Source organism: Rhamphochromis sp. 'chilingali', assembly GCF_963969265.1.
Source record: "Rhamphochromis sp. 'chilingali' genome assembly, chromosome: 20".
NCBI classification, from domain to species: Eukaryota; Metazoa; Chordata; class Actinopteri; order Cichliformes; family Cichlidae; genus Rhamphochromis; species Rhamphochromis sp. 'chilingali'.
In genome coordinates this window covers 31,308,809-31,333,845 of record NC_137947.1, presented here as the reverse complement: position 1 = coordinate 31,333,845, position 25,037 = coordinate 31,308,809, and the positions used below count along the sequence as shown (strand labels likewise).

The 25,037-nt window shown below is 41.3% G+C and overlaps 1 long non-coding RNA gene across 1 annotated transcript; it reads left to right on the top strand.

Annotated features, from left to right (window-relative positions):
* The first annotated feature begins 13,365 nt into the window (after window positions 1–13,365).
* LOC308388370 lies at window positions 13,366–20,754 on the top strand. Its single transcript, XR_013970086.1, has 3 exons — window positions 13,366–13,519; window positions 17,745–17,862; window positions 18,094–20,754. It is a non-coding gene; the product is annotated as an uncharacterized lncRNA (long non-coding RNA).
* The last annotated feature ends 4,283 nt before the right edge of the window (window positions 20,755–25,037 follow it).

Below are 25,037 nucleotides of genomic sequence, written 5' to 3'. Positions count from 1 at the left end.
TATATTTTTATTTACTAAATCATAAGTCAGGTGTGCATTTATCACATGGGAGCTTTTGGAAGATATTTTTATTTGATATTAGTATTAAATTGATTATTTGATAAATGATTTAGTCATGCTAACTGCAGTTTTTAGTTGTATTGTGACTTATTTGACCGTTTTGGTTCCTTTAGGGTTATTATGAGGCCTGTTTATTGGCCTAATTTATGTTTCTATGATTTTTTTGTCCCCACGGTTTTTCCAGAAATGTTTAACGTTTTGTGCATAAAGTCTGAAAAAAACAGGTTTACTTGCAGTAATATAGATAATTTTATATATAGATAAATATATATATAGATATATGGTCATTAATAATATTATTGTGTCTTTCTACCTCTTTCATTTTGAACGTTTGGCCTTCACACTCACATATTTATACATTTCTTTCTTCTGTTTTCTCGGCTGCGCGGAGGCTCCTTCACAGCTCTGTGTTAACACTGATGTCAACAGGAGGGTTTTCAAACTGACTCTTTAGCTCCATAACTTTTACTTTGAACAGGCCAGTTTTCATGATTTGATGATTCCAGGTTTATTTCAGCTGCTTTATGATTTGTTTTCTTCTCTGTTGTTTGAGTTCAGTCTGAAAAAGTGCATCCAGTCAGTTTACACACAGCCTGGGCTTTGCTGAGTCGAAAGTCACATGATGTGTGTGTGTGTGTGTGTGTGTTCAGCCGCTCATTCAGCTGTACTCAGAAAAAAAAGACTAAAATGAGAGGAAATTCAAATGTAAATGGGAGTTTGATTAAAGCAGATTTAGTGTTTTATGGATGTTTAAAATAAAAATGTAACAGAATTCAGACGTGAGTGTAAATGTAGATTCTAATCTTTGTGTTTATTTTTGCAGCTGTGAAACATTTTATTTTCTCAGAACCTGAAATTCACTGAACAATATCAAAATTATTATAATGGAGAAAAGAATGAAGCTCAGCAGGTTAACAGAATAACATTTGTTTAAAGAGATTAAATGTCGGTTTTACTGAGACGACCTTATAAAATTATTGTGACTTTTTGTAGTGTTACACTTTTCCAAAACAAACGGAGAAAAAAAACACATAATAAAGGTAAAGATTAACACTACGGTGATATTTTGTGTCACAATAATATCATTAGAATAAGTTATTTTGCAATAATTGTAGTGTCGTGTTATTGTTATTGGTAAAGACGTTTCAGGTTTAAGATAAAAATCTAATTTTGAAGATAATTTTTTATAACACAAACAATAATGTTGTTGCTGTGAATTCTTTTTATTTGTTTTTGGAGGGTTTTTGTTCCAAATTAGACACAAACAATGAAGTTAAAGATGAATTTGACTTTTGCACTAAAAAAAAATCACAATAATGTTTTTGTAAATTCTTTTTGTATTGTGATGTTTTAAAAAAATAATAGTCATTCTTCTTTTTGTACACTTTTGTAAAGTTAATCCTCACTTTACTAAACTTTTATTATTATAAATTAAACATTATTAATACACAGTAATAACATGTAATTTTTTCTTTTTTGTTACAAACAACACAAAACGAGACACAACACAACAAAGCAGTTTATATGTTTTAATTATTGTGATATTGTAAAAATACATTTATCATGAATTATTTTTGCCACAATAATCGTAATATTGATATTATGATAGTCCAGCATTTAGCCTGAGCCATCTCCGGATCACAGTAGATTTACAGTATTGTTATTTTTCCTTTTATATCCACATATCTCATACCTGTGGATAAGTTTAACGCTTGTTTTTTTACACTGTTAAAAGTGAAATTTAAGAACAAACTCAGTGAATGAGATCAATATTACACTTTTTCAGTGGTCTGAGTTTAAATTAAATCAGTAAATTTGAAATAGCATCCACACACAGCAAAGTTTGCCTTGTTAGCATTTTTCCACCTTTATTCCGAGTTATGCTTGCTGTCATTGGTTGTTGTGCTTTGGGGGCAGAGGGGGATCAGAGGGTCGAGTGGGTTGTGTGCAAAGTGTCCTTGGGCAAAACGCTGAACCTCGAGTGACCCCTGATGCCTCTACTGGAGTGTGAGAGTGAACGTAGGTAGGCCTGTGATTAAAAAACACACTGTGAGTCCTGAGTTAGAGTAGAAATGTTTTATAGACGTAAAAGCTAACGTGGCCTCCTTCATCATCTTCACTGTCGCATTGTTAACCCGGAGGCCTGCTGGGTGTAAGTCACCTGGGCATTTTTATATATTAATGTTTTTATTTGATGTGAGCAACAATGGTTAGCTAACGGATCTTATTAGCCAACTGTTACCATCACCTCTTTTAAATCACAGCCAATCGAGCTGTAAATCTTTTGATTTAAATAAAGTGACTGAAAGCATTTCAGAGCCATGCAAACTGAATTTAAGATGATGTTTATGACCTTCTGTTGCTTTTTGAGGACCCGTAGATACTCTGTTCCTTTAAAGTCTGTAACTGATTAAAAAACAAACAAACTACAAAATGTTAGTTTTTCAGTAAAGATGACAAAATCAAGACAAACACCAAAAACAGACATGCGGCCACCTGTATGTTAATCAGCCAGGTGCCCAGACTACAGTCAGGACAATGAAATAAACTCAATAAATGAATCTCAAGTTACTATAAGCACTGAGAAACCAAGTTATGTGCACCAGTCATGATGGTAACAGTAACAAAAATAATGACCCCAAACTGCTCCGTTTTATGCACTCCTGCAATCTGTAAGCTACAGAGTCGGGTGAGGGAACTGTGTCCGTCAGGATTTGGGGGGGTGTTATTACCGTTGACCACCGAGAGGTTAGACCAATCAGGAACTAGGATTGTCAGATGTGTGTGTGACAGCATCAGGTAGTATTAGCGTGGACTCTAGATCCATCTGTGGGTTGTTTTTAGTGTTGACCCTGTTTACCGTCGCGCACTAACAGTTTAACCGACGAAGTCGAGATGATGATAAATCTGCGAGACTTCAACCAGAAAACTGGAGTTTAACTCTCACATGGATCCATTATCTTCTGAGTTTTATTTAGTCTGATTTAAACATCATTGGTTAGGTTGAGGAAACAGTTTGTGTTAATCTCCTTTTACAATGATATAAAAGAAGAAGCAACAGAAGAAAATCACAAACGTTAATATCAAAGATGTTTGTACAAACATGTCACATGTGATGTGGAAGCAAATATGTTGAAACCAAAATGTCCGTGCTGCAGTTGAGGAGACGGGACTTAGTGTCTGAGTTAAAGTGAGACTTTCAACCCGGCACAGATCAAAAATCCACGTTTATGAAATATTAGATTTTTAGAGTAAACAAGCAGACTCAAACATTTGGTGCCCAAACCTCACTGTGTAAATTAAATTGGTGGTGTTCGCTCTCTCTGCGCTAGAGTATCACTTCCTGTTCCTGTTCCAACACACAGTGGTGTTTTGTGTAGCTTATCTGCATAGATATCTAATTAAAAGCTTATAGATAACCTGTTATTTCATAGTATAATCTTCACGTGCTTCTGAAGCACACTCTCTGTGTACTCACTACCTGATTTAAAGCTAAAGTTTTCACTCACTGTCTTTACTGTTTCGCTAGCTTAGCTTAGCTCGTAGCCGACTTGCAGCATGGCCTCCTCGCCTGCCCCCCCATGCTCTCCTGCTCATTGTGTCACATGCTTAGTTCTCCTCGACCTCCTTCAGCAGTAAAATCTTAGAAAGTAGTTCGGGGCCATAAAACCAAACAAATCTGATGTGCAAACTTAACCCAGCAATGAACTGAAACAAAAGTAATGTGATGATCAAAATGATCGCTTCCACTCAGAGTGGACATTGTGTCTGTGTGGACACCTGAACAGGTGTGAGGAAATAAAAGTGACACGGCTGTTTTTCTTTGGGAACCTGAATCAGTGGATTAGATTTCGTGAGAATTTCACACATCAGATGAAGTCAAAAAGGCCGACTGACACACAAATGTGGGTTTTAGTGTATTTCATGTTTCACTGCTATCAGAGAAAAGGCTTCTCTTCTTTGATTTATGGGCTCTTCGGACAGGTGTTTAGGTGTTTCCTGTCCTCAGAAGTATTTCATCCTTAAACACATCTGAGACGGAGGAAGTCTCGGTCTCTGACTTCCTGTCTCAGAGTGCGTCTGTGTCCCTGCAGCTTTAAGAGGAGTCTCTCTGGGAGAATTTAGGTCAGCGCAGCACTTTGGTCTGCTCACTTGTTCTGGCAGCTGGGACGGCCCCGGGGGGGGGGGGGGGGGGGGGGGGGCGGCTAGGAGGAGGAGGGTGCCTAATGATGTAATTGTGCCTGAGCGAGTGATGTCACACCCAACACACACTGACACACTCACAGGTCCCGAATCAGTAAAAGACTCCCCAGAACCAGAGCTGGTGTAGGATTGGTGGCAGAGCACACACTTCCTGTTGGGTCGTATCAGTGTATCAGTAACACGAAAGCTTACCCGGCTAACGTCAGGTTTAACTCTGGTTTCAGTGATGCTGTTGGGCTCACTTCTTATGCCTGCTGCAGAACTCTTTATGTTCCAGGTAAAAGGAGCGCAGGTACGAACCCCCTACTGACCAATCAGATATCTGGACAAACAGCGTCACCATTCCTGAAGGTTCCTCACAGAGAGTGAGACGCTTCCCTGTCCCAGTCCGCCTACAGCTGTGCAACATCCAGGGTCCTTATCCCAAGGCATGGGAAACTCTCAGTGTCCAGGGCCTCAAAGTAACGAGGACCGGGCGCGGAACCACAAAGGAGGAGAAACACCCCTTCAAAATAAGACAGGAAGTGACTTAAAGGACAGAGGTGGGCTTACTGGTACAAATGTGTAATTGTGTGTGGTAGGACTCGACTTAAGCGGTCAAAGAAGTGCAGGAGACTGATGCTGTCCAGTGTAGCAAGTGATTTATTCACCATTCTGTGGCCCAAGAATATTTACAAAGAAACAAATAAGAAACTCAACTCTATAATAAACTCAATTCAAATAAACATAACTGAACTTAAATCAACGGAAATTAAGGTCAAACTGCACACAGCTACACTGACCTGAACCCTTCTTCTGAAACACCTGAGTTCGTCTGCTTAAATAGTCCCCTTAATCAAACACTTTCTCCTCTGGACTATTCCATTCAGTAGGTAGGTGAGATGAACATGATTATATTCATCCTCTACTACTCCTCTTGACTGGCAACATAAACTCTGGTGTAATCAATACATATCACAACATTAAATCTATTTCTTTATAAACCCTTTAAAATCAACTTTATTAAATTATAAGAATTCTTCCCCTCCTGCCCTTGGTCTCTTCCTGTGACCTCAGATGAACCCAGAAGGTATAAAGCAGGAAGTAGAACTACATTTCCTCCTTTTGCTTCTGGAAGACAGGTAGGTAAAGGTAAGTTCAAACAATACAAATTAACAGTTGAAATAAATAACATGTTAACTTAACAAACTTGCATGAATTGATTTAAACCAAGATGTTATATTATATAATCTGTAAAAGTGCAGAACATAAACAAACCCGGGATAGTAGATGTTTGCCTATTGCAGATTACATGTGAAATATGGTTAAATCAAAACAAGAATGTTAACTAAGAATGTAGACAAATGGTCTTCTCACCCACTTTGTCACATTGTGACTTTACAAAGTTATGATGCCAGAAAATTAATTATCAGCATATAAGATTTTTCCATCGTGTAGATCAGAACCTGCAGATTCCTCTCAGCTGATTTTGATTTTGGAGCTCCTCACTCTGACGGTTTGTTCCAGTGAGTCACGCACAGTCACCTCCTTCCAACACTGACAATACTGAGCTGTCAGGAGCTGCAGCTGGGTTGATGAGATGACTAAAGCATGCAGACTGACCTTTGACCTCCTCAGTGTTGGCTGTCATGTCTTTGATCCAGGATGTGAGAGACGCAGAGTTTGCATCACCGATGTTCGTGTTGTCGAGGAGCCGTTGGGTTGCAGATGTGCACCTACATGATTCAACAGTGAAGTTCAAACATGAACAAATGTTTGATATCCAGGATTTCACTCACATTATCTCAGATGGTTTTTCAGCCTGCTGCTGTGGGCTGAGATAACCGTGTCCTGAAAGATAAAGTGCAAAAAGAACACATCAGACCTTCCTTTCAGTTATTTCTGATCTGAACCTGGTCGCACTGCTGAAGTGCTGAAGAGTGTGATCGAGTGAACATGTTGCTGAAACTGGAGCTGAGCAGGATTTAAGCTGACAGATGGACAGACGGCCCTCATGCAGGTGGATTACTGTGACTCAAAGGTATTCACAGCCTTCACGGCTCAAACACACACAGAAAATCTAAAACAGCATCAGATGAAACCTATAAGCTCCATTTCAAATCTTTTACTCCCTCAAAGAATCAAAGCTAAATGACAGGCTTTTATTTTGAAGTTTCAGAGTCAAGCAACCTTTGCTTATCCTCGCTCTGATCTGATCGAGTCTTTCAGCTCAAATAAAGATAATTATGGAAAAAAATGATGAGCAGCAGAGTTTCACGCTGCTTTGTGAAATATTTCCAAAATGAAATGGGATTATTTATCGGCCGGCGTTTTTTCCAGGTTTACAGACTGAAACATCCACCTTTGCAGGCGTGGTGCCACGAGCCTCACATAGAGATGAAGATTTTAATTAAGCTCAATGAGGAAGATCTCTTCTGCCATCATTCCAGCTTTGCTTCGTTAGTTCTGTTCTGCTTTATTACGACACTTTTTTTTAACCAATAAACTCTCTGCCTGAGTTCTCTGAGCCAATCAGCTTCACTGTGTTCCCCCTCTCAGGCTGCCTGTCATCCAGGCCGTCCAGCGAATCTCATCCGAAATCTTCATGAACCATCAGCTTAACCTTCTCCTCCACCACAGGGTCCAGTCTCCGTGATGTTACGGTTCATTTACACGAGCGTGACACGTGTAGGAGAAAACGTCGGTACCAAACGAGCCAATCGCAGTCACCGTAGGCTGCGATGGCGAATGCGCAGTTACACGAAAGTGAGTTTCACTCGTGTTCCTGGACACAGCTGAATGCTTTGGGTCCGATGTAACTCTTCCTCTTCCCAACTCGATGCTCCTTCAGCCTCTCTGCACGGCTGCTGTGGTTTTTTGTTATACTGGTGCAAAGCAGGAGATCAGATGTTCACACGAGCCAGTGGCAGCGTGTTAACCTGAGCGAGCCGATCCCAGCCTGCATGGTTTCTGTGGGCGCGTGATTCTCTAAGTGATCAAACACAGAGGGAAAACTTTTCTGGCATTTGGTTTAAAATAAAAGTCTGAAAAGACACATTCCGGTGCAGAGAAGCGATATTTATCAGTGACAGCAGAAACATGAAGGTGGGTTCGGTTATTAGCTTATTTATAGCCAGAGTTACACATGATGAGTCATTAAAGGGAGATAAATGATTAAAAAACAAACAAACTGTAAATGTGTCGATAAAACAGTTCAGATTTTCTTCAGCGTGACGATTTGAAAGATGCTGTTTAAAGTCTTCAGGTTTCTTTGTGTGAGGAAGACGAAGACATCTCAAGAAACCAATAATAAGGAAGCCAGAGGTCAGAGGTCACACCTCCCAGAGCTTCAATCCAATTTAACGGGAAGCTTAAAAGCAGTTTAAAGTTTAAAGTTCAACCAGAGTTGAATCAGTTAAAACAAACTTAAATCCCCTGAATCATCCAGTTTGTCTGAACAATGATAACTGCAGTCTGATCAAAGCTGCGAGCGTCTTAGCGCTAATCAGCCGCTCCTCTTCATCGATGGGATCAATGAGGTCCCAGACAGGAAGTGTCAGCGCCTCGCTCTGCGGCGGCGGGGAGGTGACTCCTTCTCAAACAGCCTTCATCCTGTTTTTGAGCTGTTAATAATGTGTCTGCAATTCTCCACAAACAGACTGATCCAGTCACAGCGGACAGATACAGATGTGAGGTCCCTGCCAGGGAGGGACATACTTCACAGCATCTCCGACATTAGCACGAGGCGTCCCTCCGTCAGTTCACCGGTCGGGCAGTTCGACACAGACAGCTGTGGTTAGTGTCAGAGAAACCAGTCTGGGACTGGGACTGATCATTTCAGTATTTTTGAGGACATGTTGCCTAATCTCAGAATACACAAACCCTTCCACAGATTCCTGGATCCAGCTGTGAACTGACATGTGGTCAAACATCTGTTTCACCACATCTGGTAAAAATGTCATTTTCATGCAGAACTTTTCTTTTGAGTAACCTTCAAACTGACCGAACCAAAGCAATGGCGGCTAATTACCGCCACGTTTCTTTGAATGCAGAGCAGGCAGCGAGGTCCCGTCGTATCTGGAGCAGCTTGGTGAGCCTCTGCTTTGTTACTGCCACGTCTGTAAAGTCCTGCCACGCCCATCAGCTCACCTGCTGAGTATTTAAGGACCGTCTCTGTCGTACAGATCGTTAGTACTAACACAGTAGTAATGAGTTTAGGCTCTACCTGCTTTCATCCTTAACTACATGTTCTTGGTATTTACCTGAGTTCTTCTTCCTCCTGTGTTCATCTGCTGTTGTTGTTTCCTTCAACCCTAAAAAATAAACTCACCTGTCCGATCGCTCTCCACTGCAGTAGACTCTCCAAGCTTGTAGCTCGTCCCATCCAATGCTTCGCCACCTCAGTGCGCACCTGTAACCTGTGACTGTCCCACGTATAGCACTCTGCTTCTGATTTCTGTTAATAAAACTTGCTTCTGTCACAGTGCCTACATTTGATCATGACAGTGGAACATGTGTGACTGAAATAAACACAGCGTGGGTCTCTAATGATGGCCAGTCCTGTCCGAGGACAACAAGTAGCAAACATCTCTACATAAATGCAACAAACAGTTTTGTGTTGAAGGCTGGAGCCTGTAATCTTCTTCAGCTCTCAGCCTCTCGGGTTTGATGTCACACGTGTTAATACCTGATTCTCTTTTGTCTGCCGTCACATCAGGTATTTCTGCCCGTAATCTGTTTGATAGCGACGGTTTCAGATATCAAAACACGAGCCGGCAGACGTCTCTGCTGCTCGCCCGTTCACGCCTGACGGATCCAGAAAACCCTTCAGGACAGACGCACTCAGCAGCACGAAGTCCTGCAGGAAATTAGACTTGATGCAAACTGTTTAATACAATTCCTGTATTGTACATTGTAAATTATATTTTTTGCTCCTAAAACAGTAGATGTAAGAAAATTAAGTAAATATATTTGATAAAAACATGTATTAAAATATTTTGTTGCATTTGGTTAACAGTTCTAAATCAACACTTTCACATCTGAAGTCGGTTATTCTGTTAAAAAAAATGTTCAAATACATAATATAACTACACAACCCGGGATCACAACTAAGTGTGAAATCAACACGCCAGTCCACGCTTCGTCTCTGCAAAACATGAAATGTACAGACATGCAGACGTTACAGTAACAACGCTGGACATCATTAACACGTTTACATGTTTCACTTGAAGTGGAAAGTTCGAGATCCTGAGATGTTAAGAGGCTGAAGTACCTGCAGCTTCATCCTGTTTACATCATACATGTTTCCCTTAGGCAGCATCATTAGCAGACATAGCATACATTTACACTGCTATGCAGATGACACCCAGCTCTATCTGTCCATGAAGCCAGATAACACACACCAATGAGTTAAACTGCAGGAATGTCTTAAAGACATAAAGACCTGGACGGCCGCTAACTTCCTGCTTCAGCAGATGGCCCCGCCCCTCCCTGAGCCTGGATCTGCTGGAGGTTTCTTCCTGTTAAAAGGGAGTTTTTCTTTCCCACTGTCACCAAAGCACTTGCTCATATGATTGTTGGGGTTTTCTCTGTTTTCTTTGTATTTCTGCGGGTCTTTACCCTACAAAATAAAGCGCCTTGAGGCAATCTGTTTTTGTGATTAGGCACTGTATAAATAAATCTGAATATAATTCACGCCACAAGTTAAACTGCAAACATCTAAAGTCTGCAACAAGCTTCTCCTCAGTTTCCTCTGTAGAGTCAGCGATGGCACTGAGAAAAACATTTGGTTCAGTTTATTTCAAATCTTTGGGGAGTTCTGTTGAGGCCTGCTGGACTGCAAGTTGTAAAAATGACACTAAAGAGGTTAAACTGTGATGCCAAGAGGTCCTGACCAAGAATCAGCATGTGAAGAGTCGGGAGTGACAAATTTTAGCGAGTGTCAGTGATTTTGTGTGAAATTCGCAGAGGCAAAGGCGAGGAAACGATCAGATAAGCTGCTGGTTTGATCCACAAACAGAGGATCAATGTGACCGGAAACAAAACTAAAGTTCTCATTCGTTGAGCTCAGACTGAAGATCGCTGCTGCACCGATGACTGATTTTCAGTAAGTGACATTTGATGCTCATTACTCTGGATCCTGCTGATACCGGCGTGCTGTTCATGTGCTGTTTCCCAGCATTCTTCCTCACTGTCCTCGGGTTGAATTAAACTCAAGTGAGCGGCATCACATTGGGAGAGTGCTCTGTGAAAAAGATGAAGATTATTTTTCTGATTTGGTGGAAGGTTCATGAAGTGGTCAGAACATAAAGTTTTTCACTTCAAGTTTGGAAATATGAGACAAAACTCCTTTGAGGTAAAACATCTGCTCGTTGCTGAGTAGACCCGGTCACGTCATCCATCCTGCATCTTTAATTACCCGACACGTTGTGCCGTCTGTTAGTAAATATCAGCGCTGGAGGCTGGAGGCGTCACCGGGGGACGTGATGCTGGCAGCTGACTACAAAGTGTGTGATGAAAATTTAAAAAGTGAGACAAGGTTTCAAACAGCGTCTACTTTGGTGTCTAGTTTCTGCCACGCTCTGCTGCCCTTTATTTACCACACAGTGTCTGCGAAAACAGAAACACTGAGCGCGAAGTGGGCGGACGATCGACGAGCGGCAGCGTTGAGGATGCGGTCCACACAGGAACTATGTGTGAGTAAATCTATGAAGGCTGAACCTCCACAACGTCTTTAGTCCTCGACAGTCAGAGCTGTGCACAGGCTGCATAATGAAAACTGCTCAGGGCACAGTGTGAACAGCACAACATATAGGCTGACATATTACACACTCAGACTTTCCCTGCTGCAGACTCTGAAAGTGCTGACGTGCAGCTGCGCGGCTGTAACGACCGAGAGCTGACGTCCTCTGGGTAACGTGTATGTTTGAAACAAAGTCGAGCTGCTTGGACTGAAACAGAAATCGTCTCCTTAAAGCTTGAGGCTCCTCCGCTTTCTTTCCACTGAACGAGCTGCTGCACAGGCAATAAATATGGGTTAATGAAGGAAGGGCGACTTCCACACGTCTGCTGTCTGTTATTTCAACCCACAGTTGGGAGGTGGAATATCACATCTTTAGTCCATCGTTGTCAGTTTGAGCAAATAAAAGTCAGACAGTGAAACACAGACACTGTTGTTCTTCTCTGTAGCAGCAAACTGTAAGCTCTGTCTGAGCACTGAGGGGACACATGAATGGAGGGTTTTTGCAGTTTTCCTGCATCCTGGTGAATTTTTACGCATTAATTTGAGTAAAAAAGCTGATAATTCTGTCTGATCAGGCTACTTTCTCTCTTCTCTTCCCCTAACCCTTACTGCTCCATCCTGGGGTTTACTGGAGGTCTCTTCCTCCCCACATCACCAAAATGCTGCTCCCAGCATCATCTGATAGTTGGGTTTTTTCTCCACTATTGTAGTCTTACTTTATAAAGCACCATTCTACAGCTGTCAAAGTTTGTGCTACAGAAATTGAAATTATTTATATCTATGTTTTTGCTTAGGAAAGTAATTTCCTTAAATGTGCATATCTGTGGTACCTGGTCAAAAATAATAACCCCTGGATTTTAATAGCTCAGAAGTTCAAAGCTTCCTGCACATTCAGAACATCAACAGATATCTTTAATGGTGCGAGGCAGGAGAGGATCGGGCCCAACATGCAGACTCATAGGCATTTTAACTAAAACACAACTTTTTTGCTGAATTACCAAGAGAATGAACCAAGAAAGACAGGAAACCTAAACTGAGATACAGTAACCGGGCAGAACACAGCCGGAGGATGATGGAGACGGCGGTGTGTCCAGAGATGGGCAGTAACGCGTTACTGTAATCTGATTACTTTTTTCAAGTAACGAGTAAAGTAAGTACTATTGCAAAATCGGTAATTAGATTACCGTTACTTTCCCGTAGGAACGCTGCGTTACTGCGTTACTAAAACCGTGATTTTTTTTGCGAGAATGTCTCATGACAGTGACGTAAGCGAGTGCGACGTTAGTGACAACAGCTGTGTGCAGATCAACAGTGGATCATATATCGATTGTGGGAGAGAGTATGAGCGTGCAGCGTTTAAAGCGTGGAAGTACTGACCTTACTTTGAGTTTGATTCCATAAAAAGTGACAAAAACATTAGTGTCCGCTGTGCGTGGGAAGAAAACTTTTTACAGCGAAAAAACCCCTAAACTTCCGACAAGCACCGAGTAGCTACGAGGTAATGGGAAACTCACAGAGAAACTCGCGGATTCTTCAACTGACCGCAGCACACCTGCACCAGGGTAAACCTCCGCCTACCCCCAGTCCTGCTTTACAGGTGAAAATAGAGCAACAGGACCGCTGAGTCTTTGACTTTATTCATTTTCTGCTGTGTTTTACTTGCATCTATTTGAAAGACTGAGTGTAAACACAAAAAATATTTTATTTTATGTGCTGGAATGTGCAGAAAATAGGTTTAAATGTTAAACTAATTTATTCAACTCAGAGAATGTTGCAGATAATTAAATTTTTGCTTGATGCATAAAGTTAAAAGATTAAAACTAATAAAACAAGTTTTAAAAGGAGACTTTTCCATTTGATTACATTTTGTATGATGGATTATGCAGAAAAAGTAGAATTGGGCTGAAAGATCTATCACTTTACAAGCAGGAGGTCAAGTTCAAATATTAAAGTATTAAAGTTCAAACTGACCATTATTTGTTTGACTTTGTTACTTTTTCAGAGGGTTGTTACTTTTTTACACTATTGTTACTTTTTCCAGATTACTGTTACTCTCTTAAATAGAATCTGTTACATCAGACTCATTGTTACGTTGTTGCTCTTACACACTAGAATCACCTGTAAAATGGACTGTTGTTTCTTTGTAGCGAATATTTTTGAAGTAAAACGGCTCCAACCGAAGAAGAAAATAATCCACAGTTTTCATGAGTGGGTTTTGCAGAATTAGAAGCAGAGTTTATGATCTCAGATTTATTTAAAATTAAAGCGAATGATTAAAACCCTCAAACGACCTTTATAGCGTCAGCGGGTCATGTGAGCACAGACCCACCTCAGGTCGAGCTCGTCGTCATTAACACGAGCACTGAGACGGACAGCTAACAGCTAACGCTAACAGGTTGTGCCACATCGTTGTTGTTGTTTATGACTGACGTGTGCAGAGCTGCAAACACCCGGATGGGTGTGCAGCTTTTTAAAAGATGACAACACCCCCCGAGGATGAGAAACGCCACAAGGACACGAGGAGGAGGCGTGCTGGTAAGAAAGCACCGCTATGATACTTTGATTTGTTTCAGGTGAACACATGCTGACGTATTGAGGAGACAGTTTTTAGTCTAATTTGCATACATAGAAGTTATTTCTGAAGCGATGAAATTTTGTTGCAAAAAGTAACTTCTTTAAACTGAATTTTGTATTTAATACTTTTCGTATGTGTAAAGAAATCCATAAACTTAAAAAAGTAACAGCTTCAGATGGTTTTAGTCTTTTATGTCATGTCTCAAAATATCTTCAGAATCAGGAAAGAAAAGTCAGAGCTGGAGGAAATAAACTTCAACACAAGTTATTCTGAATCATAAACGCGTTTCAGGGTTTAAAAAGAACTGGAAGTATCGGTTTGTTTGATTAGACACCAACGATTCTGGCTGTCAGGATGTGGTGATTTCCAAGCAGCAAGTGAAGGCAGCACTGTGTGAATGCAGCAGGTAAAATCAAATGGAGAAAAAGAAAAAATCATGTCTGTAACAATCTCAGGTCTGAAAGAAATGAAATGGTTCAAAAATTATTTTTGTTTTATTCTGATTTTCATTTTGAAATTTGAATATTTAAAAAGTTGCTTTTGGTGAAACAAAAAAATAAAATATATAAAAGAATATAAAATATAAAAAATAGAATATAAAAAAATAAACCAACTTTGTGAAAATGCTGATTTTAAAACAAACGCTCATTTTAACCTTTTCACTTTGCAGAATTCATGTAAAATATTGTTTTTACCTCATTTATTTATTTATTTATTTATTTATTGTTTTTGTGGGCGGAGCCTGGCACATCTCCACCTGCAGATGTTCAGTCATTGTGGAAAAACAACAGTTTTACCTGTACTCAGCTATATCCACAGATATCAGGAGGTTACTGTATAAACACAGAATATTTGTTACTGAAATGTTTCACATTTGTTTGACTTTTTCATAGCTGTTGGTGAAACAGGTATTTAAAAAACATGTAAATGTTAATGAAGTTAAAAAACATTAATCTGCAACATAAAACTTTAACAGTTTAAATGTTATGTACACAAAATTTACAAATGTGTACATTTATTTAAAATTTAAAAATATATTTTATGGCAGAAATTGTGATTGTTGCAAAACATTTTGTAATTTTTATTACAAAAGTAACAAAATAATAATAATAAAAATAAATAAATAAAAATAAAATAAAAAAGTTAAGTTTCTGTTTTGTTTTTTAATTACGTTTAAAATTTTTGAAGTTTAACTTTCTTTTAACCAAAAAGGAAACGGGAACTAAACCGGAGAAAAGCCTGCGAGTCTTTGCATAAATGGAAATAATAATAAGGAACCTCATTTTTTTATACATCTAATACAATTTTGCCATTAAATGTGATTTTGAATGAAGACAAAGACGTCCTGTGTGACTGTTCTTGGTCCTCTGCAGAGAAACGTTCAGAGCTGATTTTAGACTTTACAGCACACAACAGGAATGTAGAGCAGCCAACCCCCCTCCATCGCACACATACGAATGTAAAACAGCACCAACACACTTTAACCCCATTAAGACGCGGCTTTAAATAACTTCCTGCTCCTGTGTTTTGACAAATGACTCACTTGCTCACAACATGATGAAAAAATACCCACTCAGTCGTTTTTTGATACTCAGTATTTACACATATTGTCTCATTTATACTCATTTCTGTTACTGTTGCAAAACAGTAAAGAAGAAGCAGGTTTCTGCTCATCAAACATCAAATTGTCCTTTTGTCGTCAATATTCTAACACGTTTCTTCTGGTTTTAATCGTTTGCACATTTTCGTAGTTAGTTTGTTATGATCAGAAGATGTTGGAACAGTAAAGAGAAAATAAGATAACTGATTTCTTTTAAAGGATTAACAAAAGGCCATAAATTGCTTTAACGAGCTGTGATTGTACCAAACATCCTGGAGTCCTCGAATCTCTAAATTTAACACCTCAGACCTGCTCTAATGGCACGATTAGGCTCCCGTGAACCTTAAATTCGGTCTTTAAACTCCTAATCTGGGAGATTTTAGACTTCACTTTGGTTCTTTCAAGATCGCGTTTGGTTGTTTTGACACTTAAAGTTGCTCGTTCTGCGTCACTTTTAATCTTCGTGTCACTATGAAAAGTTTTCAGGGGTTCGTTTCCTAAAGCAAAAAGGTTAAACGCGCGTTTGAGCGGCTTCGACACGTCAGTTTGGTTTTTTCTGCCAGCCGTGTTTTCTTTCGAGCTTTCATTCGTTGGAGTTGAATCGCTCACGCGGCGGTCGTCGGGTTTTGGCAGCGACCTATGGCCTTGAACTCTCAGTGGGCTTTTTTAAGGGCATCGACTTGCACAGCAGCCAAAACGCAGCAAAACTGTTCTGCAGTATTTTCAAACAAACAACGCAGGAAAAAAAAAGAAGCTCTGACCCGGGCAGCCGCGGCGCCGCTCTCACCCCGCCCCCCGGTGAAGATCGCGTGCAGAATCTAGGCAACCCTGAGCGTGCTGAGGGAGCGCTCGCTGCTGCGACGTGACCTTCCGTTCCCTTCGCCAAACAGCCTGTCGATGTGGGGGCTGCCCGACTTACCGAGCATGCTCAGTAGCGTCCGCAGCGTTTCGTGACAACACTAATCGTCTGCATGGATCACTGGCACGCAGAGTCACTTCTAATTAGAATTATCTCAATCTTCTGCAGGATTTCAGGCATTTTTTCTCTTTTTTCGTGGAGCGCCGCCGCCTGAGTGGTCCACCCAAGTGCCAGTTTCCCCTCTGACTCCGCCCCCTGCTCCCTCCCTCCGAACCGTCACTCGCTTTCTGCAGCCCAGCCTCCCTCCCCCCAGCTTTCCTTTCCTACTATGAAACAAGAAAACACAGGAGGTGGAGGAAGGCGGGCGATCCTGACCCGCTCTTCATCCTCACCTCGTGGCTTCACGCTCTATTACCTATGCGTGCTTCATCTCGACCGTGTGTTTGCTGCACATTCCTCGCCCTCCATCGTTCCTTCCTTCCCGTCTTGTGACCGTCTGCATTCACGCAAACGTCTGCAGGTTTTCCAGACTTACAGTTAAAGTCAGCCGCCTTCCCTCCAGCTGACCCTCTCCTGAGACGTCAGCCATTTTTAACCCACTTCCTCCATCAGAGAGGAGGTGAAAAGTGATGGATGTCGCCTCAACCAGCTCGGATTATAGCTGGTACCTCACAGAGTAGCTAAAAGCGGGAGGAAAGGATTCATTCTCCGCCGATTAACTCTGTTGTTTCTTTAAAACCACCTTCGTTTGTCCGGGTTTAATCTCCGTTTCCTTCCCCGACACCCTCCTCTGAAAGGGAAGCACAAAAAGCTGCAGGGCTCCAGCTTTACAAGCAGGAGGTCAAAGGTCAGAGTTTCACTCAGAAAACACCTCAAACGGACAAATAGAAATCTTCACAGCTCCACTCAGAATGAGGGGAAACTGCGAGAACACTGGACAGTTTCAGACGAGTCGAGAGCAAAAGTTCAGACGACTTTCTCTGATTTTTACGCCCCAAAAGCCGAAGAGTTCAGGAGGGAAGGCGAGGCCGGATTTTAACTGTCCGCCGACGGACAGACGGACGGGCCGGCGGGGCTCAGACAGGCAGGGAGGGAAGAGCGAAGAGACAGAAACGAGAAGAAAGCGTCAAGCCGGGCAGACGGCCGGTCAGTCAAAGAGACAGAGAGACAGACAGGTGTGTGCAGCGATCGGACGGCGAGATTTAAACAGGCAGGCAGTCAGACGGACAACCTGCCCAAGAGTTAGACGGACAGGCCGAGAGACAGGCGCAGGTAACGCTTCCTCAGAAACACGCCGCAGGTCGGAGAGGCTTTTTTCACATTTGGATCTGAAACTGTCCGAGGTTTCAGGTGGCAGCGAGCGCGGGGGGGCGTTTTTTGTTTCCTGTCTGCAAATCTGTGAAATCGGATTAAACATGAGTTTTAAAGGCTGATTCTGATGTCTGCTGATATTGTGTATTTGTCTCACTCTCAGTAAATCCCATGAAAGCAGCAGACCCACAGTAAATGTTCGCTACACCACCGTCTGATAGATCCTGTCATCCCTCTGCGCCGCTCAGCCCCGCCACTGTTAAAGTTTCACCTCACGTCACCTCGGCTCGCTCGGACACCGTCGCCAAAGTGTTTCTGAACCATCAGCGTCAAACAGGTTTCCATCTTTTCCTTCCAAAGTCCAACCGAAAGCTCTTCTCCTTCTTTCTTTAACTCTTTAATCTCCACGTGGAAGAAAAGTGGAATCAGCTGCTGCTGTCTGACTGAAAGCATCAGGAGACGTCAGTGGCAGAACCTGACGTGTTACATGGAGGTCAGAGGTCGTGTAGAGGACCCAGCTGCAGGATGCTGAGGTAGGCAGGTAAAATCAAAAAGGTGAAACCCACAAAAACATGAACAAGACGGTAAAACCAGGAACTAAAGCAGGAGAAACTCCTCCTGGATCACTAAAACAGCTGATTTGTATTTCCTGCTGTCGAACAGGTTTTACACTCGTGTGCATCATGACGTGTTTGTGTCTGTCTCCTCATCCTTTTATAATCCTCCAGTAATAATTCACCTTTCTTTATCATGTAACCAATCAGACTGCCGGGACAGACAGGCCGACATGCTACGACGTCCACGGACGTTTCCACAACCGAGCGGCTCCAACAGAGGACATGCAACGGTTTCACTGAGTCACAATATGAACATTTTCAAGACTGAACCTGTCGTCACATCAGGAGCACTCCCTCACGCTGTCAGCTACAGTGAATCACGCTGGAACACCAAAACCCTACCAGCGCTAAACGTCCAAACTAATCCTTGAACGGTTTCATCCCGTTTGTTCCAGATTATTGGGAACTTTCTCAGAAAGGACTGCTGGAAACATGGCGGTCTGTTTCACAGCTGCTGAAGGATGGTGAGGGTGATGAAGGAGAAGCTCTCCACAGAGGAGGCAGCGGGACGTGGAAACTGTATTTGACCAACAGATTTGGGTTTTTGGCTGAGCGTAAAGTCGTGAAGGGACGTTAGATTCTCTGCTTCTAGCTTCTCAAATTGAACATTTCTGCTGTTTATTCACAAATGTGGTCGAAATTGTGGATTTTTCACTCGCAGGTCATCTGCCTCCATCATCTGAGGTCTTCCTCTTTCCCTCCTGCCCGGCATCTCCCCTCTTCACATGTTCAAGTTTTATTATAACGATTAAATGTTGAATAATTGAATCATGGCCATGAACATCGGCCTATTCTGTAATATTAAAAAGGTTTTGTTTCACTTTTACACACAGAAACCGACATGAGAAGGTGGATGAAGCAGGAGAACATGGTGTGTTTGTAGGGCAGGCATCGCTGAGGAGACGGAGCAGAGGGGACGAAAGCAGGACACGGCTGATGGAGTGCGCAAAGAGAGGAGGTGGAGGATGGTAGAGCGGGAGGATGGTTGGTTAGTTGGTCGGAGGGGGAGGATGAAGAGACACGATAACAGCAGGAGGGAGGAAACAGCAAATGAGATGAAGACTGTAAAGACTCGTGGGGGGAGCAGAAGGTTCATGGAGCATGTGGAGGATAGAAGCAGGCTAAGGAAGGAAAGGTGAAACCGAGACTAATGCAGGAGGGGGGGAAATCACGAGCTCGCCCTCAGTGCCCTTCGGCCTCCTCGGGCTCCATGATTATTGACGTGTTTCTGAAAGAAATGCATTGTGGGAAATGTGGTCGAAACATGACATGAAACTGTTTATCCAATCCAATCCAATTTTATTTATAAAGCACTTTAAAATACCCAGCACAGGAACAAAGTGCTGTACAGAAAATAAGTTAAAACAATAGAATAACAAAAAACAGCAAATTAAATAAATAAAACACATAAGACATAAAATTAAAACAGCCCTATGTTAAAGCAAAAACAAGATAAAACAGCATCGAATCACCTAAAAACAACTAAAAAAAAAAACCCAAGATGTTTTCTCCAACAAATAAATGTAAATGATATTTATTATGGAGAGCAGCAACTGCAAGCCAAGGACACAGGTAACAACTAACACTGTAAACATTGTGTGTACATCATTTATTTGTACTTTAATAAGATCGATAGTTCCTGTGTATGCCTTCCTTGTGTTTTTTCAAAATAAAGATTCTGATAAAGACTAAAGGATTAATGAAGCCGTGGTAAATATATCAGGGGACAGATGCTCAACCTGAGGCGGGAATACCAGTCAGCTACAAACCTCGGCTCAGTGAACGGATGTCTTTATAGAAATGTGTTTTTAGGGAATGTGGGTGCACCGTGATTGGTCCACCTGTAAGTCCGTCAGCTGTTTGACCACATGAGCGCAGGAAAGCATCAAAAACAGTAGTAAAAAATTAGAGACAGCTGCGATCGTCATCCAAATGACAGCGAGGCGACAGACGGTGCCGACATCCAATGGTCACAAGAACCATGAAAAGTTCCTGTGAGAAAGAAACGAGTACGAGGAAATAAAAAAGGCCACAACGAGGAAGTTTCACAGCGTGCAACCCAGAGGAAGCTTTGAGGTTTTATCCATTTAAGTAAGTGATTGAAGTAAAGGCACCGCCTTCCTCGACCTAAACACCGACGCTTTTGTTCCCTGACGGAGCGGCAGGCGTCCAGACCTGAACCTCGACCTGAACCTCGACCTGTGGGACTTTGCAGGGCCACCATCCACCCTGACCACCTCCGACTCACTCGTCCACGACAGCTCAAATGTGACGTCTTTATTTTAACCGTATTTATTCCCACAACAAAGCGTTTCACTGGCATGTTTGAGATCAGCGGCGTGTTTAACCTGCAGAACCTGACGGGTCATCTTTGGACCTGTTTTCACTGATTAGCAGTAACAGATGACATGATTACATTTTTATTTCTGTATTTTTATTTCTGCACAAACAAACATGGCTGACTCTGACCTCGGGCTACAGATCACATGACCCTGAGCCGAGGGCTTCCTCACTCCTTCATCCTGCTTCATCTTCATCGGCTTTTATTGTCTTTTATAATCATGTTTTTATCATTTCTGTTCTTTTTCACGTGTTATTTGTACTGTTTTTGTAACTTTGTGGCTTTTATGAACATCCCGGTTCAGTATTTCCATGTCTGTCAAAGAAAACTTGCATAAATAAAGTTATTATTTGCTGCTGTTGTTGATTTGAGGAGAAAAGGGAAAGGAACAGGAAGTGATGGGACAGCGAAGCAGAGCTGTAGGAAAGAAGGAGGAGGAGGAAAAAGGAGGCGAGAACATGAGGAGAGAGGAGTGAACGGAGGAGACGAGGAGGAGGAGGTGAGGCAGGTGGGTAAGCCAGGGTCAGCTAAAGGCCTCTGCACTGGAAGAGGGCGTGGCCAGCTTGACCTTCCTCTGCGCCCTCCTCTGCCTCCGCCCCCGTAGAGCCCTGTGTGCTCATGGGAACTTTCTGCAGCCAATAAGAGCTCACTGGAAACCAGCGTGCAGACCAATGAGATCCTCTGGTAACCACCGTGCCTTCCTTCACTCGTCTTCCTCCTCTTCTTCGTCCCCTTTTTGTTCTTCTTCTGAGTATTTGCGTTCATGCCCGTTGCGTGACCACTAATCACTTCAGAGGTCGAAGCGGCTCGAGCAGCTGGGCGCATCCACCGCCACAGCTCTGATCAGCTGATCAGCTCAACTTGGCTTGTGGTTAATAATGTTGGGGCAACGGCGAGATGTTTTGCTCCGTAAGGAGGCTTCCCGCTGTGTCACAGGCTGGGTCTCTGACCCAGCGCTCTGAGTTCATGTTTGTATTTGTCTCATTTTGTTATGTGATTTAGTTTGTGTTATTTCCTATCTGCCTTTAGTTTAGGCAGTTATTGTTCCTGGGTTTTCTATGTTTTGGGGTTTTGTATTTATTCATCACATATTAGGTCTGTTAAGTTGTGTTGTCATGTTTTAGTTTTAGTATTTCCTGTTTTATTCTGACAATGTCATGTGTTCTTTGTTTATTGTATTTAGCTTTCCTCTCCTGGTCCTGTCATTAGGTTTATGTCTGTCAGCTGTTTCCCCCATGTGTCTCCACTTCCCCTGATCACCTCATGTATGTATTTAAGCCCTTTGTTTTCTGCATGCCATTGTCAGGTCGTCTGCTCATCCATGTCTCATCTCCAGGTACCCATGTCAGTTCACTATGGTTAAGGTTTTTCATGTTTTGTTATTAGTTCACCCAGGGGCGGAGCGGGGGGGTGGCTTACGGGGCTTAAGCCCGGGTTGTTTTGTCAGAAGCCCGGGGTATTTTGGAGTGTAATTTTTTCATAGTTAGATGCCTGGCTGACAACTGTATAAAACAAAAAGTACACACAATATTCGAAGCACATAGTGCACACTGTGGGAATTTACGACTGTGCGTGAATCCCCCCCTGATATTGGTATGATCCGAGCTCAGGCACTAAGCGACTGAGCGAGGGGGCGGGGCAGCTGCTGCCCGTGAGTGCGCTGTTGGAGAGACGGAGCCAGCCATACTAAGGAGAGCTTAAGTTTGACCAGGTACCAAAGCAAATCATTCGTACTGTACAAATAATGTAAATATGACGGTGCATCACGAAAGATTGATATCAAACTGATCACTTGACCAATATTACGTTACTTGCTCTTCAAGTGAATCAACAAATGGCGAAATGAAAAGCCGAACAAATGCTATTTTTTTTAGAGAGTCTTAGCTTACGTGTGTTTATTTCATATTTTCAGTTCTTACCCTCCCCGACTAAATCGGTTTCAGTTATGTACTGAAACATAAGAATGGACATTCGAGGGTTCTTTCAAAGAAAAACTCAGGTAAATGTTATTTTATATATTATGCTTTGTATGTTGTTCAGTATATTTCTATGCAAAACAAGAGGGATTTCAGTACACAGCAGGATATTCACATTTGTAACCAGATATTTACACTTTAGGGAGAAAACATAAAACATTTTTACTGCACAACATCAATTTAGAGTAAATTTTTGTTTTAGATAAATATTGAAATATATTTTGAATTAGTTAAATTTCAGAATAAAGAGAGACAGAGCTATTTTTATCACTTTCATCAAATTTAGGAGTACATGTACACTAAATTTATTGTTAATTAATAAGAAAACTCCAGACGATTCCATTCTGAGCTGAAGAAGCTTCTGATAGGTTAGTAGAGTCCATGTGAGTAAATTGGTGGCACAGCTGTGGATGCATATAAGGCAAAACACAGAGCCTGTTTCTGTGACATGGGAACATCAAGAGATATCAACCAAAACACCAGGAAAAGAACTGTGGAGCTCCATAAATGTGGCTCAAGTTTGAATACAATTTGGTGCCATTTGCAATTAAGAAATACAGATAGTTTCTCTCTTTACTCTTAAAGTTAACAAATATGTTTTTATATTTATCAATCTAAAAAAATAAACATTTAGTCTGATTTGATGTTACAATTAAAAAAGTGTTTTTATCTGAAGAGTAAATATCTGGTTTCAACTGTATATTTGATGATTGTCAGCACAAAGAGGGAGAGAGAGGAGAACGAGGACAGAACAGATGAACAAGAGCAGGTGAGACACACATGTTAGTCAAATGGTTGTTTACCAAAAGTATCACCGTATCATAGGTCCTCATGTATCTCGTACCTAGTGTTTCTTTTTAGGTTTGTTATTTTTCAAATTCTGTATTTATTAAGTTCTGCAGGCTTGTTTGCACAACAAGGATAAATAATTATATAAACTTTTCTCAATCTAAATAGTGGACTTTGGTAGAATTAAAAAATAAGTGTAGTGCAGGTCTATGATGATTTTTAGTGCTGCTATCATCTAGTTCTGATTCTGGTTCTGTCTTGGTTAAGTCCTCAGTAGTCCTGATTTTGAACTGTTGTAGTCCTGTTTTAATTCTGGATCAGTTCTGGGTCTGGTTGAATTGGGGTTTAGTCCTCGTGTCTTGATACAGCCCTGACCTTGTTCTGCCTTGCTGCTTAATTAAAAAACTAGTTTAAGGTGTCCTGCACATGTGATATATATTTTTCCCTATATGAAGTCATTCTTTTTTGAACAGAGCCTATTAATCTTTCAGTCATTTCTACACCCCCCCCCCCCCCCCCCCCCAAAAGAAAAAAAAAAAAAAATCCCACATGCATACTACTCTTTGGGCTAAGCCCCGGGTGTTTCAAATGTCTGGCTCCGCCTCTGAGTTCACCCAGTTTAGGTTATTGTTTAGTTTTCACCGATGCCCTATTATTTTGTACCCTCGTTGCTAACCTCAATAAACGGCTTGTTTTGTTAATCCACACCACGTTTTGGTCTGCGTTTGAGTCCTCCTCTGCAACACATACGGTCTGCCCCAGCCAGACCGTGACACGCTGCCGCTGAGGGGTGGCGCCGTCTGAGAGGTCAAAGGTCACAGGCGCTGCGGCAGTAAACACGACTTCCTGTAAATGTTTGAGGAGAAGCTCGTGAAGACGTCGAACTTTAAAAATTTCATTTTATATGCATCAGATTCACTTTAAACTGTGTGCTGGGATGTTGGCACGCGCAGGCTTCCATACATGGAAACACACACACACTCCTGATTTTACATCCGAGGACGTAACGCAGAACAAACGCAGTTTTTTACCTGAAACATTCATCAGCCATGACTGCTCCCCCATGAACACACATTCTGTGTCTCACAGCTGTGTTTTACACATAAACACATTTATTGGCATTTCTGGGTTTGCAAATCTTAAAACAAGCACAGCTACATTAAAAACCACTTTGATACATTTACTATATACTGGTTTTAAACCAGTGGTCTAACTGGGTCACTGTGCATTCATAACATAACACTAACGTATCATCGATTATTAATGAGCTCGTGAAATGAATGGAAAGCATCCATCCAGCCTGCATTCACTTTAAGTTCATATAAAATTATCATCATTTCTAAATTAGCAGCTAAAACCTATAAAGGTGGTGCAGATCTATTTTTATTTAATTTAGTTTAATGTATCATTCTGCGTGTTTGTTTCTGATTTTTTTGTGGTTTTTGGCTGATTTTTTAAAATAATTCTAAAATGTGCTTAGAAATAAAATTGACTTTTAATTAAATTAAAGTGAAAACAATTATTGGACTTTATAGTCACATATTTTTAGTCATTTATGTAAAAAAAACAAACATGAAATAATAAAATGAAAAATCTTTAAAGTTATCTTAAAAAGAAAAATAAGATTTCTTGTGTTTATTTTGGTGAAACAGGAAGTCTTTTTCTTTTACAATATGAATATTAATGCACGTTACAGACTGGTTTCAGATTTTAATTTTGCTTATAGGGCTTTTTTGTTTTGTTTTTGTAGAGTTTTAATGTTATCCTGACACAACATATAATAATGTAATAATAACGCTTTATAAACGGGCGTTCCTGTGTCAGCGTTGTTCTCGGTTTGAGAATCTTTTTTGTCTTTTTTCTTTTATCCCACCTGACTCTTTACTTTCTTTTTCTTTATTTCCTGGTTTTTATAAAAATCATTTTGTTACTTTTTGCAGATTATTACAGTTTTTCCCTCTAATGCAGCATTGTCTGAGGTTTTA